Here is a 14,736-nt window from a genome sequence, read left to right as displayed (position 1 = left end):
AAACACTTACACCATTACCGTATGTATTGTATATAATCTATTTTGTTATATGTATCATACATCATAAAACAATGGTGATACAGGGTTAAAAAGAATAGCTACATATTGTATATGGTCCTAATTTAAAGCCAACCCTCATATAAAATAGGCAGCAATTGCATCCAGTCATCATATTTTTTTCTCCCATTTGCATTTCATAGGAAAATATAAATCAGCTGATGGCAATATGTTGACATTTTTCTTCCTCACTGACCCAGAGAGTTTGCTACCCCTGGATGTTTTGGGTGCGACAAGTAAATGAGTGTCAATAAAAATAAATACTGCTTGCAATGTTGGCAGGGTAAGGTAGCACTCAACAGTCAACAATAATCATTGGAGACATAAAACTTCCTAATGTGCTTTACCAATGCTTTTATTTATTCAAAATGATGTATTTCATTCTTTCTGGAGGTTTGAGTGGGAATTTCATACAATAACAATTCTACATTCATACTTATCAGTCATACATCTAAAGTAAATACAAGCCCCCTAAATCCAGTTAGTAAGGATCATAGAAGTTTGAGCGTTATCAGCAGTTTCACTTTGTTTTAATAACACTCACTGAAATTCATGTTTTATAATGTGTAGATGTGAGTGTCACAAATGACCAAAGTTGTAATTGTTTTATTCACTGGTGGTTTTATTGTATACTGTTTTAGTTGGATTATGTATTGTATTTTTTGCACTGTGTGTTTTACCCAAACGGAGACCCCAATAAGGGGTTACATTTATGTGTTTTATGTACCCAAAGGGAGACCCCAATAAGGAGTTTTATGTATGTGTTTGTATCCTTATTTTACCACGGGCACGGTCATGGTCACAAGTGATCGGGACCTTCATTTTAGTCAGGTGCAAGTCATCAGTTCTGCTTGATTAGTTCCCCTAAAATAACTGGAACCTAAAGAACAAAGAGGGAGAATACAGGGGGAACACATTGGAACCGGACCGCAGCCATTTTGGACATTGAAGGAAGAGAAGCACCACTGGAGCCTAAAAAACATTACAACTAAATGCAGTGAAGACTCTACGGTACAGAAAAGAAAGTTAAGTACTCTTTGCATTGTTGAGACTAAGATAATACGTGTTGTTTATGTAAGCGCCCTGTTTGATGGATGCTAGTGTTTTAGTTATTGTTAACTGTCACATGACTCCAGTACATAGGGACTGTGAATGGAATAAGTATACTGTTGGACTGGAAGATATCTTTATTGTATTATGACTGCTGACATGTTGCAGTTTTGTCTTTCTTCAGGGCTTGCCTTTTCTCTCCTTCCATTCCAGAATAGACGGACTGCTGTATTACCTGCAGACACCCTGATAAGCGAGGCTGTCATTTCCTAGAATTAAGTATCAGAGTCAGAAGACTAGTGCTTTTGTAGGGAGGGGTCGAATGTGGGGTGTGTGAATGAACCCCGCTCAGAGAGTGAGACAGGGGGGGGGGAGGGAGTCTTAAGGACAGATTGTTTTCATTGTTTCTCCAGGATCGACGTCTTGGTGGGAGGAAACACCTCCTGGAGGCAGGCTTGTGATCTGGATGCAAACTATTGGCAAGGAGCCAGCTGGACCTTCGTGGACAAATTAAAGTGCCTGCATTATGGTGAAGACCACTTTGGAGAAGACTGTTTTTTGTCCTTTGAGGAACGAGACACTTGGTGGCCATTGAAGGTCAGGTGATACTATAATGGTATTGTGGGGGGGGGGGGGGGGTCCGGTGGTCAGTCTGAGTTCCAAACAACCTGGGGGGTATAGAAGAGCTTATTATAAAAAATACACTTGCATGTAAAGTCACGCAAACATAACCCCTGACATGACGAAATAATATTGTAGCGTCAAGGGTATTGTTGTCGTTCATACACAGACAGGTGTCTCAGTTCTCGAGAGCACGGTTTATTGTAACACAAAATTATGAGAAACACTGTGGGCCCTGGCTTACACCAAAATAATAAAATACTAGCTGAACACACAATTCATCTCATCTCTCTCTCGTTCAGTCACTCCCTCACTCTGTCAGGCCACTGTCTTTATTTTGTCTTCTCATAACTCGCTCTCCAACTCTCCTCGCGCTCAGGCATGCACTCTTAATTATCCCTTTGCATTAACCCGCCTCTTCTATCTGCCTTCACCAATCCCGGGCATGCCATTCGGACCCCAATCTCCCGTCAGCATTCTGGGTGTGCAAATGCATGTCTAGGACTGGACAGACTAGCAACCAACACTTCCCCTCCTTGCTAGCTAGTGGCGTGGCAGAGTAAAACTTGATGGAATGTAACACGGCGACATAAAACATGCAAGACAAACAAACGGGCAGACAACAAGTCCTGCAACAATGTAAATCGCCGGGTCGTTACAATATGCAAAGAAAATATGTGCTGAGAATTTCAAGGTACAAACAGGAATCATCCCTATTATTTATAACTGAATTCAATTATCATTATTGGTGTGGTGTTCTCAATGCAGGCATTTGGTAATTCATAATACACAATTCAATTCCATAATCTGAAGAAGAATTGGTTGAGTCACCCTTTTCTCTATCAAAAACCCAGTTAATTAACGTTAAGTAATGTACAAAGAGGCTAAAATACAGGAACACAACCAGAGGAAATGTTTATTAAGCAGAAGCCCATATTAAAAAAAAAAATGATTATAGTCCCGTCCAATAACACTATAGTATAAGACAATACATGCTTAGTATATTATAGAAATACTAAAGTAAACATGATAAATTAAATGACAAATGTTTTGACTAAAAGTCATTTCAATGGCTTAGGTCTTTTCTAAATGGAACACTATTGAGTTTTATAGTTTTATTGCATGGATTTTATTGCTAAGATATCATCTGCAACACTGTCTTGAGGGTTAAAACCTTCCCACTCTGAGTGTGTTTAGGCAAAAGCCACAGGCTGATGAGCTTGCAAGATATACTGTACATGGTCCAAATTAATCTATGGAGGGGCTCTCGTACAGAAGTGCTATTGAGCCAAAGTGTCTCAACAACCTCAACATGTTTGAACTTCCAGTAGTCAGCCCTTGCCAGACTGTGATGTATCACTGCTTGGACAGCAGGGTCGTCGATGGGCTTTCTTAGCTAACCGTGAAGTGCTCCGGTGAGGTCCACTGCTTGTTTTGCAGTTTGCTGGAGCCTCCAGAATTAAACAAGAAAATACTGCTACATATATAACACAGGCCCTCTGACCTACTCCATTTTATTAGATGTCATTCTTATAACAAAAGTATGAGTAATGTCTCTGCCTCCTGCACATCATAAATGCCATATCATTTTTATATTATTCTTCATATCCTTTTTCTCCAAGAAAGACATATTTAATTTGTTTGGATTTCACAGAATGAGAGGGATATTTTATCTATATTTAACTAGAAACTGTTTCTTCTTTGACAAGTTGGCCAAGTTAATTTTGTTTTTACAGGTGTTTGTACTTGGAACAGGGTTAGCCACAGTCTTGAAGGCTCTACCGCATTGGTACATCAAGAGCTGAGTATGCTGTGGGTCCAAAAGCTGTTAACAGTAGGCAGGGAATGAAAGAGAAATTAATCATGTTATGCTTTATTTACACTCTGTAACAAGGAATAGGACAGACGGATGTCAGTTTTCCCTAGTTGCAGGGTGTGTCAATGCAGAGGAAGAAATGTCCTACTTCAGGAATATAGGCATTTTATCCAAATGTGCAATCCAGCTTTAAAACTAATAACTTTAGAAATCTTTAGTATCATAGTAAAATAATTGGAAGAGCAGAGTTTGATTTGAAGTTAAACGTTATAGCACTATCTATCTATATATTCTTATAATTAAATAAACAAATGAAGAGAAAAATATATAATATTTAATGAAGATAATGTTACATGATTTAGTAGAAATCTCCAGTCATCTGGAAAGATTTTGGCCAAGCTAATCTTATTTCCACTCATACAATACAATTGGATTTAGAGTTCTACAGAGTTTCCACCTTTTTTTCAGCTCAAGCACCCCTTTACAATTTTCACTCTACTGAATAGTACCACAGTTGCAATAAAAGGGAGAATAATCTGATTAACACCCCCCCTCCCCCCTATTTATTTAATAAATAATTTATGTCGCAACAGTTTGGGTGACAGAATACCAAACAGTAGGCACAATTCTTAAAACTTTTAATTACATGTATTTGGATGCACAGAATTAAAAGACAGCATTTACAAATCTCTTTGGAAATACTGGTATCCACTTTCTATTCGGCAAAGTTAGTATAAATAATACAAAATAGTCTGCAGTGTAAATGTTTATCACATTACCATTTACTTCTCAGCATGTTTGTGTACCATTTAAAAAGTTTACAATATCAAAAACATCAACCTCAAGATAAAACTATAATAACTAACAATGATAAACATTTTTTATTAAAGCCAACATAAAAATTATCCAAAGGGATTCGGTATACTTTCTGTCGCTGTGTACTTTCTGTAGTGTTTTTTCCTTTGTTTTTCTTTTGCAAGTAAGAAATGTATCCATTTCATCACACTGAAAACAAGTTCAACCAGCCGCTATTGCTGTTACTAAAATGCAGCTGCGCCTAATAAATAAAACAAAAACCGTCAAAGTGTATTATGAGTATTGGCTTGGTGGCCCAGTGGTTAAAGAAAGTGGCTTGTTACCACCAAGTTTTTGTAAGTCCCTTTGGATGAAAGTGTCTGCTAAATGACTAAATAATATTAATAATAATTAGTATTCAATTATACAACAAGTTGAAAACAGCAAAGTTCATGAGCAGCTCAGAGCGCAGTTCATGTTGAGCTGCTAAACAAAAACATTACATTTATGTACAGTGGTTTAGAATTCAAGATCATTATTTTCTTTCACTTTCATTTTTATTTGTTCATTTCTGAGTTCAAGACCCTCGGCACTTATTTGGAAAAATCCCATCACGTACTGTATACAAAGTAAGGTTATTCCTCGATCATATTTAGTGACAAGACTACACTGTAAGCCCTCCAATAGCCAGGATTTACTACGACTATGACTAATATGGCTACTACGACTTCGACTACTACTCTGGTTAATTATCTGGTGTATTTACCAACTATACCAGTTCAGAGTACCCTAAAATGAAAAATGTAAGCACAGGGTTTTTATATTCATGGAAGCAGATCAGCCGCAATGGGGCAAAACACCCAAGATATACGACTGTACATTTGCATAAACAAGAGAGCAAGAGAAGTTTTCCTCTCCTACTTTTAAAGCAGTAAGCATTCTGATAGATAGGGAAAGTCCCAAACCAACACCAACAGAGCATCTGTTTATCTATTTCAAATAAAAGCAGCAGTTGAAAAACTTCTGAAATGTCATCTTCATCTGATTTAGGGGATGTGATCGTGGGTATGCGTGACCATTGTAGAAAACAAATAAAAAATGTAACAGCAGAGACACCCTTAAGTAGAGTGCTTTTTAAATACAAGTTCTCAGACCTCCAAATCCACATGCAACAAATGAAGGGTCAAGTTGAAAACAAAGTTTACTGAAGCCACTTTCTTCTGACTCGTGGGAGAAAATTCTGAGAGGATCAAAGGTTCCCTGATTGTACACTTGTGCATTTAAATAGGCAGGGAAGACGTTGTTCAAAAATACATCTTTTTAATAGGATATCTTCAAATAAAAAGCCATAGTGCAACTCTGCTTGAAAAATGTGTGTTCGATTTGTAGAGAATGCCTTTAACCTTAATAAAATGTGTATGTTAATAATTCATATCTTTGAGCGATGTAGAGAGGCTACTGGTTCAGGCAAAACCCTCTCCAGAGACATTATGACCTGTGATGGAATTGGGTGTCTAACTTTTAAAGGCGTTACAAATTGCAATTGTTCTAATCTAGCCTTTGCTATGGTTACTATACACCTCTGCGACTGAGGAAAGAGCTTGTGCCCTGGACATCTTCATAGCAAAGCAATTTCTCTAACATCAGAACTGACATTTTCCTATTAGCTAGAGCAGATTCCATAAACCAAAATGAAGCCAAGTAAAATACATTGTGTGCACTGTTTAGTTTTCATGTGAGGTCATGAATATATTTATTTTCTTAGTTTCAACTATTTGGAAATCTATGCTAAATAATTTATATATATATATATATATATATATATATATATATATATATATATATATATATATATATATATATATATTTTTTTTTACATTTTACACAATAAAAACATTGAGACATGGTTCCAGATCGTAAACTTTTTAAAAATGTATAGATTCTTAATGTTTTCAGTTGCAGACATTTTGCAGAAATGCTGGCTGTGTAATGGTTAAACTACACAATTACACCAGCACACAGCTATTAGCAAAATAATGTTATTATTTGGTTTAAAAATAAAAATAAAAAAAATCTTCAGACCAGCCCTTGAGGGCCATTCCACTTCAGGTTTTAGAGTTTATCAGTAAAATTTGTAAATTAGAGCTGTTTTAGAGCTTTAGGAGTTATTAAAATAACGGGCCTTCAAAGATCCAAATCAAAGCCTTGATGAGCGTGAGTGAACCAATTGTTCAATTTATCAGCTATTTGAATGGAGAACAGATTTGTATTACATGAGAGTAACTGCTATTTACTTCATGCTAATATTGGACTTGGCTTTCGACAAGATAAAATAAGGTCATAGTGGTGGGGACCAACCAAGACATAGCTTCGTTGTAATACATGAGCCTTCAGTGCTTTTCCTCCAGGTAATGTGGATTTCCTATTGGCCCGGTGTTGAAGGCTGAAGTGTAACGCTGGCTCCAGGGATCATCCTATTTGCGGCATGACAACCGTCTGGAATGGGCTGGGTGGGGCACTTCACAGGGTTATCAGGTGGGCTGGAATGGGCTGGGTGGGGCACTTTGCAGGGTCATCAGGTGGTCTAGAATGGACTAGGTGGGGCGCTTCGCAGGGTCATCAGGTGGGCCTCTTTCCTCCTCAACCAGACCCAGTTGCTACTGCTGTCTGCCTCCTCGGATAGAGCCTTCACTATACATCTCAATTCCTGTCCACTGAATCCAATATCTCTGAGAAGCCGGGTCATGGAGTGCACAATGAATCCCGACAACCCTCCTCTACTGGATAAACCCGGACTCTCCACCCCTGCTGTTCCACCTCAGCGGGTAACTCAGCATACCGGAGTTTCTTCCTCTCGTATGCCTGATCCACTGAATCCTCCCATGGCACTGTTAGCTACACCAGGAGAACAAGGCATGCTGAGACGGAACACAGGACAATGTCAGGTCGAAAGGTAGTTATCTTAATCTTGGGTGGAAATAGTCTGCTCGGATAGTTTGAGGAAAGGTAAGCAATATAAATGGTTGTCCCTAATAAAAGTTTAACAGAGAAAATTTACAATCACAATGGTCCACTATGTTCTTTTTTTTTCAAACATTCTATATCTTTGTTACATGTGATAGCAGCTATTACCGTGGAATACCACAGTAAAGGCTAAATGTTGAAGATAATATTTTTTTAAATGCCTTTTGATATCAAAATATTTAACTGCCCCTATTTACCCCCTACCTAGTTGATATGTTGGTGTGAAAATTCTTTACTCTGCAGTTAATTGTGAGGAAATGGGATTCAGTGCCATACCTGATGCTGCAGTTTTGGTTATTATTAGTTCTGCATTATTAAAATGGTAGAATATTGTGATTCAGGGCTATACACTGTAGTTATAATTAAACAATTTTATTTAAAATAGAGTATTACATTGAATGTAGTACAAATTTAGCTATACAGTTTTTTCTTTTGAATAAAGTATGTTCTAACAGACTTTCTAAATGCTTAGGCTTGCTTTTTGTCATCTTGGACGTCCGTTGTAAACCATCTATTGGTATGTTTTCTTCAGAGCTTATTCCAGGAGCACAAAAATAAACAGAGTCCATGTGCTAGGTGGCTTAGCAAATGGCAGCAGGTTCATCAAGCCTGACCTGTAAAGTTTCAGTTACCCTGTTAACTGTACAGTGGTGCTTTACTAGGCCTCAACCCAGCTTCCAAAGAGAAGGGGAAAGTGGCTTATGTTTGTACAGCTGAAAACAAGATGAAGAACCACAGGCCTCCCTCTCACACTCCATTAGACCCTGAACTCCATGGAGTACTGCACTCAACACATAAACAGTTTGTGGAAAACTTTTGAAATGTGTGAAAGAATGGGTGACGTTTTGAACTAGAACAATAAATGTCTATACACAGCTGCACAATCTTTACAAATTACTTTGCAATGATACAGGCTGAAATACATTTCTATCCATGCTCCGGCTTAGCTTTGTAAAGGTAGGGTTTCCTTACTGAAGGACGGCAGTAAAATGCTCTTCTGGAATGAAAAAGAACAAAGTTATTATTATATATGTGTTTTATGTAATAGTTTATATAAGCAGTGTTCATTAATGATCACACATACATCAATAAGGAATGTTGCTGCATGCTTGAGTAATAGAGACTACTTTGAATCCCATATTGCTGCAATTGAACAACACTGCCAATGACAAACTGCAGAGCCATAAATTAGCTATGATGTTAACAAAACATGGGGAGGATGAATGGAGATATGAACCATGTATAATGAAACAAATATGAAGTTAAACTTGTTTTACATTGATGACTCCTTTTTTGTTTTACCAATAAACGGTGTTGGACACGTTGCTGAAAAAAGTAATTTATTACTCGTTACTTGTTTCTTCAGAAAAAAAAAAATTATATAATGTCCTTACTTGTTACTGTAAAAGTGGCGCGTTATATTTCCTTTTCTTGTCTTGTCCTGCGAAACAGTTGTTGTGACTACTCTTTACTATTGAACTGTATGTCTGGTCATTCATGTATTAAATGTGTCAAACAGGTTTTTTAAATGCTTGTAGTATAACAAACAAACAACTCTTAATAAGTAAATTGTAATCATTACAATACATGCGACTTTGCGCAAGTCATAAGGAGTGAAAATTAAAAGTTAAATAAGATAAATTACTTAAAGTATTACTTAAAGTAATAGATACACATGTAGTTTGTAGATACATACTCATGCATTAATTATACTGTAGTTTTTTTTTTTTAATGCATGCAATTTGAATTCTTCAAAGCAAACATTTAGTCAAACTATTTTAAACATTTTGTTTATAAATCTAAATAATCCTTGTTGTATCGCATCAAAAGGAGCTTAGGTTACTGAAGAAGAAGCTGTTTATGTACCTGTCAGGGTCTCTATTATGCCTCTATTTAGATCTGTACTCAAGACAGTTAATCCTGATTGTGCGCATGCAGGCAATGAAAGTTGTGTGCAGGATTTCCATGTGTTCAAGGAAAATAGCGGTTACATCTTTAGGGACTGCCATAAGCCGAGCTGTTAGTGTTTCCGGTTTGATGGCGTGTCATTTTGACTGTACATACAACAAAGAGCAGTTCACGTTAGCAGTTTTACAACTGAACTGAAATGTACTTTGACTTTTAAAAAAAGAAAAGACCACCTATCTTGGTGTATAACAGTGAAAAGGTAACGAGATTACTGCTTTTATTTTTTGTGGAAAGTAACTGTAATATTATTACTCCCATTAAAAATTGAAAGAGTTCTATTACCTCGTTATTGACAAAAGTCATTAGTGTTAGAATAGAATCAACAGGGGATGAAGGGGGCAGAGAGGGAAACTGCACAACTATATTACATACGAAACTACGAATTCACAAGTATCCAAAGAAATGTGTTTGAGGTAATCCGTATTTTTGTGACAGCTGTTCAAAATTGTCATCAATATATAAGTAAGATTTAAGATTTGAAATGCCATTATTGCGACAAATACAGAAAGCGGTCTTGCACTGAAGGGGAAAATAGGTGATTTACGTCTATGGGGGCAAAAATCGAGAAAGACTTTTACCCGAAATGCTGTCTAAACTGTGTCCAGATCCAGAAAGAATGACAAACAAGTTGGTTCATACTAAATTTAGATATACATAATAGAAGTGGGACTCTGTGGTTATTGTTGTGTTTTATGTTTTATGTGGTGTGTTATTGTTGGTGTGTATGCATTGGTGCACGGGGTATCATGTGGACTATGTAGCATGAGTGATTTAAAATATTGGTATATATTTGTATTTAAACACGTGCAGATATAATGTGTAATAGTATGAGGGCACGGGGATTGCACAGATTAGTTCACGTGCCAGGTTTCAATAAAGGCAAGAATCAGTTACTCAGGGTTGGATGTTCAGAGTGGAGAACGGGAGACAGGAGGAGAAAGAATAATAACAATTGCTACTCGTGCTGAAACAGTTCAGCTCGATACTTGTTTGAGGTTCCTTGTCCACTGTTTTGTCTGTCTATTTATTTTGGAAAATGTGCTGTTTGTTTTGTGTATAAGTGTTTTGTTTTGTTTCAACCTTTTATTTATAATAAACCAGCACAACAGACGCTTACTCACCAGTCCTGTCTGTGTCCCGCATTTCCTGGCCTGACGTAACCACCAGCCAGCCTGTTCACAAGCACATAAAAGAACAGATAGGGAGGAGGCTTTACAAGAGCTTACCAGTAATAGAGGAAATTTGGACGAGCCAATCCCCCTGTAGCCTTTAGTCTCGCAAGGATTCTCTGCAAATATGGGGCATCTTATTATTCCAAATAGTGAAGAGATTGAATGGTTAAGGATAAGGAAATTATTTTGGAATAAAAATAGGAATACATTGGAAGATATATAAAAACATTGGAAGAAAAATAGGTAAGGATGACCAACGGTTGAAGTCTTTTTTAGTACATTCTAAAAGGGGGTTAAAGCTAGTGTCACAAAGTGACTAACACAAGTATGTGGGGTAAATGGCATTTGGGTTTAAATTGTATGTACTTGAATTGATCACATATTAAGTAATCAATTTGTTATCACTGTTTAGAGGCTGTTTAAATGCTGGGGAAACAGCAACTAGAACGGGCCCTAATTCATCAAAACTAAAATACTCACAGCTGCAGTGGATTGACTGCTTAACTGTTCCCATTAACACAAATTGACCAGGTTATAAAGACAGCATGGAGCTCGGAAGGAAGACTGTAAAAGACGCATCTAGATCCAGGAATCAGGAAGAAGCTGCAAGCTATAAGCTGGACAGCACAGCACGAGAGCGAGAGGAACAATCAGTGCAATGTTGTTTTGCCCTGTTTCTCCCCCCCCCCCCCCCCCCCCCCATCCTCTTCCGTTAACAACAAAGTGCCTGGAGAATGAGGGTACAGTTGGAGGGAGAGAGCGAGAGGGGACACAGACGGAAGAGACCAGTGTCACTCAGGCTGACCCCCACAAGGCTAATCCCACTCCCCCCACAGTTTACAGTGTTTCTTGGTCCAGTCTAGGTAAGGGGATACAGAGAGACCGGCCCACCCCCTTGACCATCTCGAGCTGGGAGAAATTGGGGGTTGAGAGGGAAGTTGTTGGGGGGCTGGAGCCGAAGGACGGGGTGACTGAAGCTGAGTGACCGAGGCCTGTCCCTTTTCTCTGTTGTTCCCTTCACCAGGTGGGGTTGCCACAATGTTTTCGACAGTGGGGAGTCGGTCCGTGGTTGTCACAGGAACTGGACTAAGAAGAGGACATTTGGTGCAAGACTTTGTATAGTGGCGATTGCCACTTACGTGACTAAAATAACTTTGTGTTTGTCTGTCCGTCGCAAAAAATATTACTCTGTTTGGGGGTAGGGGGACAACTGGTACACGGGTGATGTGAATTCAGTTTTTTAGTGAGTTTTAGAAAAGTTTAACCATTCTTGTTTTACTTTTTGTGTGATGAATTTTGCTGTGTTAAATTGTTCCTTTACTATAGTTTTTATAAACATTTGCTGTGTGGTTGCTGTGCAGTGTGTTTTAGCATACTGTGTGTTTTAGCGTGCTGTGTTATTAAAATTTGCATTTTTGATAATTATGTTGGCCGTTGTCTCTGTTCATCTTGGTTGGGGTCGAGGGTGGTCCACTGGAATTCAAAACGAACCTTCACAGGAAAGAAAAGCAAGGAGTTTGCCATTGGTGCCTGTAACATTAGCACCAAAAAGATTATTACGAGTCACAGTTATCCCAAGGTAGGTAAACTTATCATGGGCGATTTTAAAAGGACAGTTATTAAAGTTATGATGTCTAGCAGCCAAGTTGATAGGGAAAAGTTTGGTTTTGTGTAAACTAATTGTATACCCTGAGAATTTGCCTAATAATTCTAGGGTTGAAAGTGCTTGTGGGAGGAAGTAGGATCAGAAATGTACAAAAGAAGATCATCAACATACAGTAAGACCTTCTGTGTCCGCCCCTCTCTGACTACACCTTTCTAACCTGTACAGTCCACACACAAAACACGCTTCTCCATTTTCCTTGAGCATTTACCGCACACTGCCTTTCTACAACCGGCGAAGACATCCAAAGTTTTGTTGTCGTTGCATTTTGCAACCTGGCTCTGTTCCCTCTTGCGTGTGGGTGCAGCAGCTGCAGCACTGCCAGAAGGGGCATCTGTCCCTGCCTTTTTCTGATCCATATGTGCTTGCCGAAGCTCCATGGCTAACTGCAAGATGAAGTCCCTCCTGTTGCAGTTTTTCCCGTTACATTCTTTGTACAAAACATACACATTGATGGCTGCCAGGTCCAAAATGTTATAAAATACAGCCACAGGCCACCGATGAGATCAGCCTTTGACTGAATACTGTCGTGTCGGACCAGGTCCAACATAGGACCGCAAAGGGTTAAACTGGTCATATACTTCAGTCTCTGCTGCATTGCATTGCATAGGCTCCACCTCATTTGGGCAATTTCCGCCCTCCTTTCCCCAGGAACAGTCTTACCATTTCTGGAGCTGAAGCGGGTTTCCGGGATTGGGGAACATCATGAACGATCCTCCTTCTGGCTGAGGTCAGGAGCTGTATTCCGAACTAGTTCTATGGCGGCAATGTGGCGTTCCACAAGTGTAACCAATCTTTGGCATCCTCTAGTTCCAAGTCAAAGTACGTGTTCTGCATATCTCCGGTCAGGAATGGCGCCAGTAGTCCCGCCCACTTCTCTTTTGGCCATTCTTCTCTCTCAGCAGTACGCTCAAACGTGAGCAGGTATGTCTCGTCATCTGTGGGGGTCATCTTTTGCAGATGGTCACTGGCTCTTATACGTCCTGGGTAAACCGGTCCTGGATTGGCTGACTTATCCATCTTTTCAGATAAGATCTTTATTTCTTGCCGTAGCAGGTGATTAGTTTCCTGTTGGGCTACTGCAGCCTGCACCAGGCCCTTCATGATTTCCTCCATCTTGGAAAGTTACAAATATTCATTCAGATGATCTGCCCTTGGGTTACAAAAAATACAATAAATCCCACTCTGCCACCATGTGTGAGGTAGCGCCCACTTTTGATAGTGTGGCGAGGCTGCTATCCTCACGCAGTTATGTAATTTCCGGGGGTTTCTGGATAGTAGGCAGACTACTGAAATGTAATATGCAATAAATAAGTGTTTTATTTATTCAATCCAAAACACGGCAATAGGACGACTGGCCCTTTAAATGCAAACAAGAAAAAAACACTGTACAAAATTCAAACAAAAAAAACTATCTCTCTCTGAGCTCTACCTTAACTTTGGTGATTTCCCTTGTTTAGTCCCTGTCTGTAAAAGGAGCGGGCTAATTTCTGCTCCCCCTTCTTAAACCAAAAGGCTATATATATATATATATATATATATATATATATATATATATATATATATATATATTGTAAACGGACTCACCCACTCGGGTTCGTTGCCCCTTTAAAAACACGACCCAGGACACTCAAATGGATTTTTTTTAGCGCTCACGCGCTATTTTTTTAATAAACACCAACGTAAAACAAAGTACACAAAATAAACACCTAGCTCTTTCTGAGCACTAACTACACACGCAGGAACCTAACTATCACAGGACGGCTAAGCCGTTTCCCTGTTCCACAAAACTTAACCACACAGGTTTGCACTGTACCTTTTTCTCGGGACTGCCAGGAAGCAGAGCACTCCTTTCTGCCTCCTTCCATTCAGCAGCCTCGAGCAGACTGCCTGTTCTCCTTTTAAACCCCGCACCTGGGCCTAATTTCCAATAACACCCAGGTGCGGATGATGATTAATAATAAAACAATTAAAGAATTAAACAAAACAATAAAGCAACACAAATCAAAACAGTGCATTTCTATAGCAGGGAGGTTTTAACCCCCTCCCTGCTGTTTCTCATAACCCGCTACTTTACACATCCCCCCCCTTGTCTTTACAAGACACAGGCCACGAGACGGCCACCTCCTCCCCTGAAACACAACCACCCACCCTCAAGTCCATAAATGTCCTTTCTTGCCCTCTTCCTCGGGCAGGCTTGAGGGTGGATCGGTCCACATCCCGGCTCAGCCAGGTAAGGACCGCGCACCGGCGACAAGGGGACCCAACGGTTCGACAGGGGCGACCGGAGCGTAGACCGTGGCACTGGAGGATGCAGCAGTGGGCAGAGATCTTCCCCTGGGAACCGGCGCAGTGATGTCCGATCACCCAGGGGAAGCGAAGCAGCGAACAGGGGGAGCGACAGCGACGTCTGGCAGCAGCCCAGCGACGTCTGGGTGCTCGGGAAGAGCGGAGCAGGGAACCAGGGGAAAAACTGTGGCCAGTGCTGCAAACTCCTGGGCTCTAGGTCCAGCGCAGGAAGGTCCGGGAAGACCGGCCGGGTGTCCTGGAGCAAGGGGTGAGGGACTGGA

Source organism: Acipenser ruthenus, chromosome 2, assembly GCF_902713425.1.
Source record: "Acipenser ruthenus chromosome 2, fAciRut3.2 maternal haplotype, whole genome shotgun sequence".
Classification (NCBI taxonomy): Eukaryota; Metazoa; Chordata; class Actinopteri; order Acipenseriformes; family Acipenseridae; genus Acipenser; species Acipenser ruthenus.
This window is presented reverse-complemented; position numbering follows the sequence as displayed.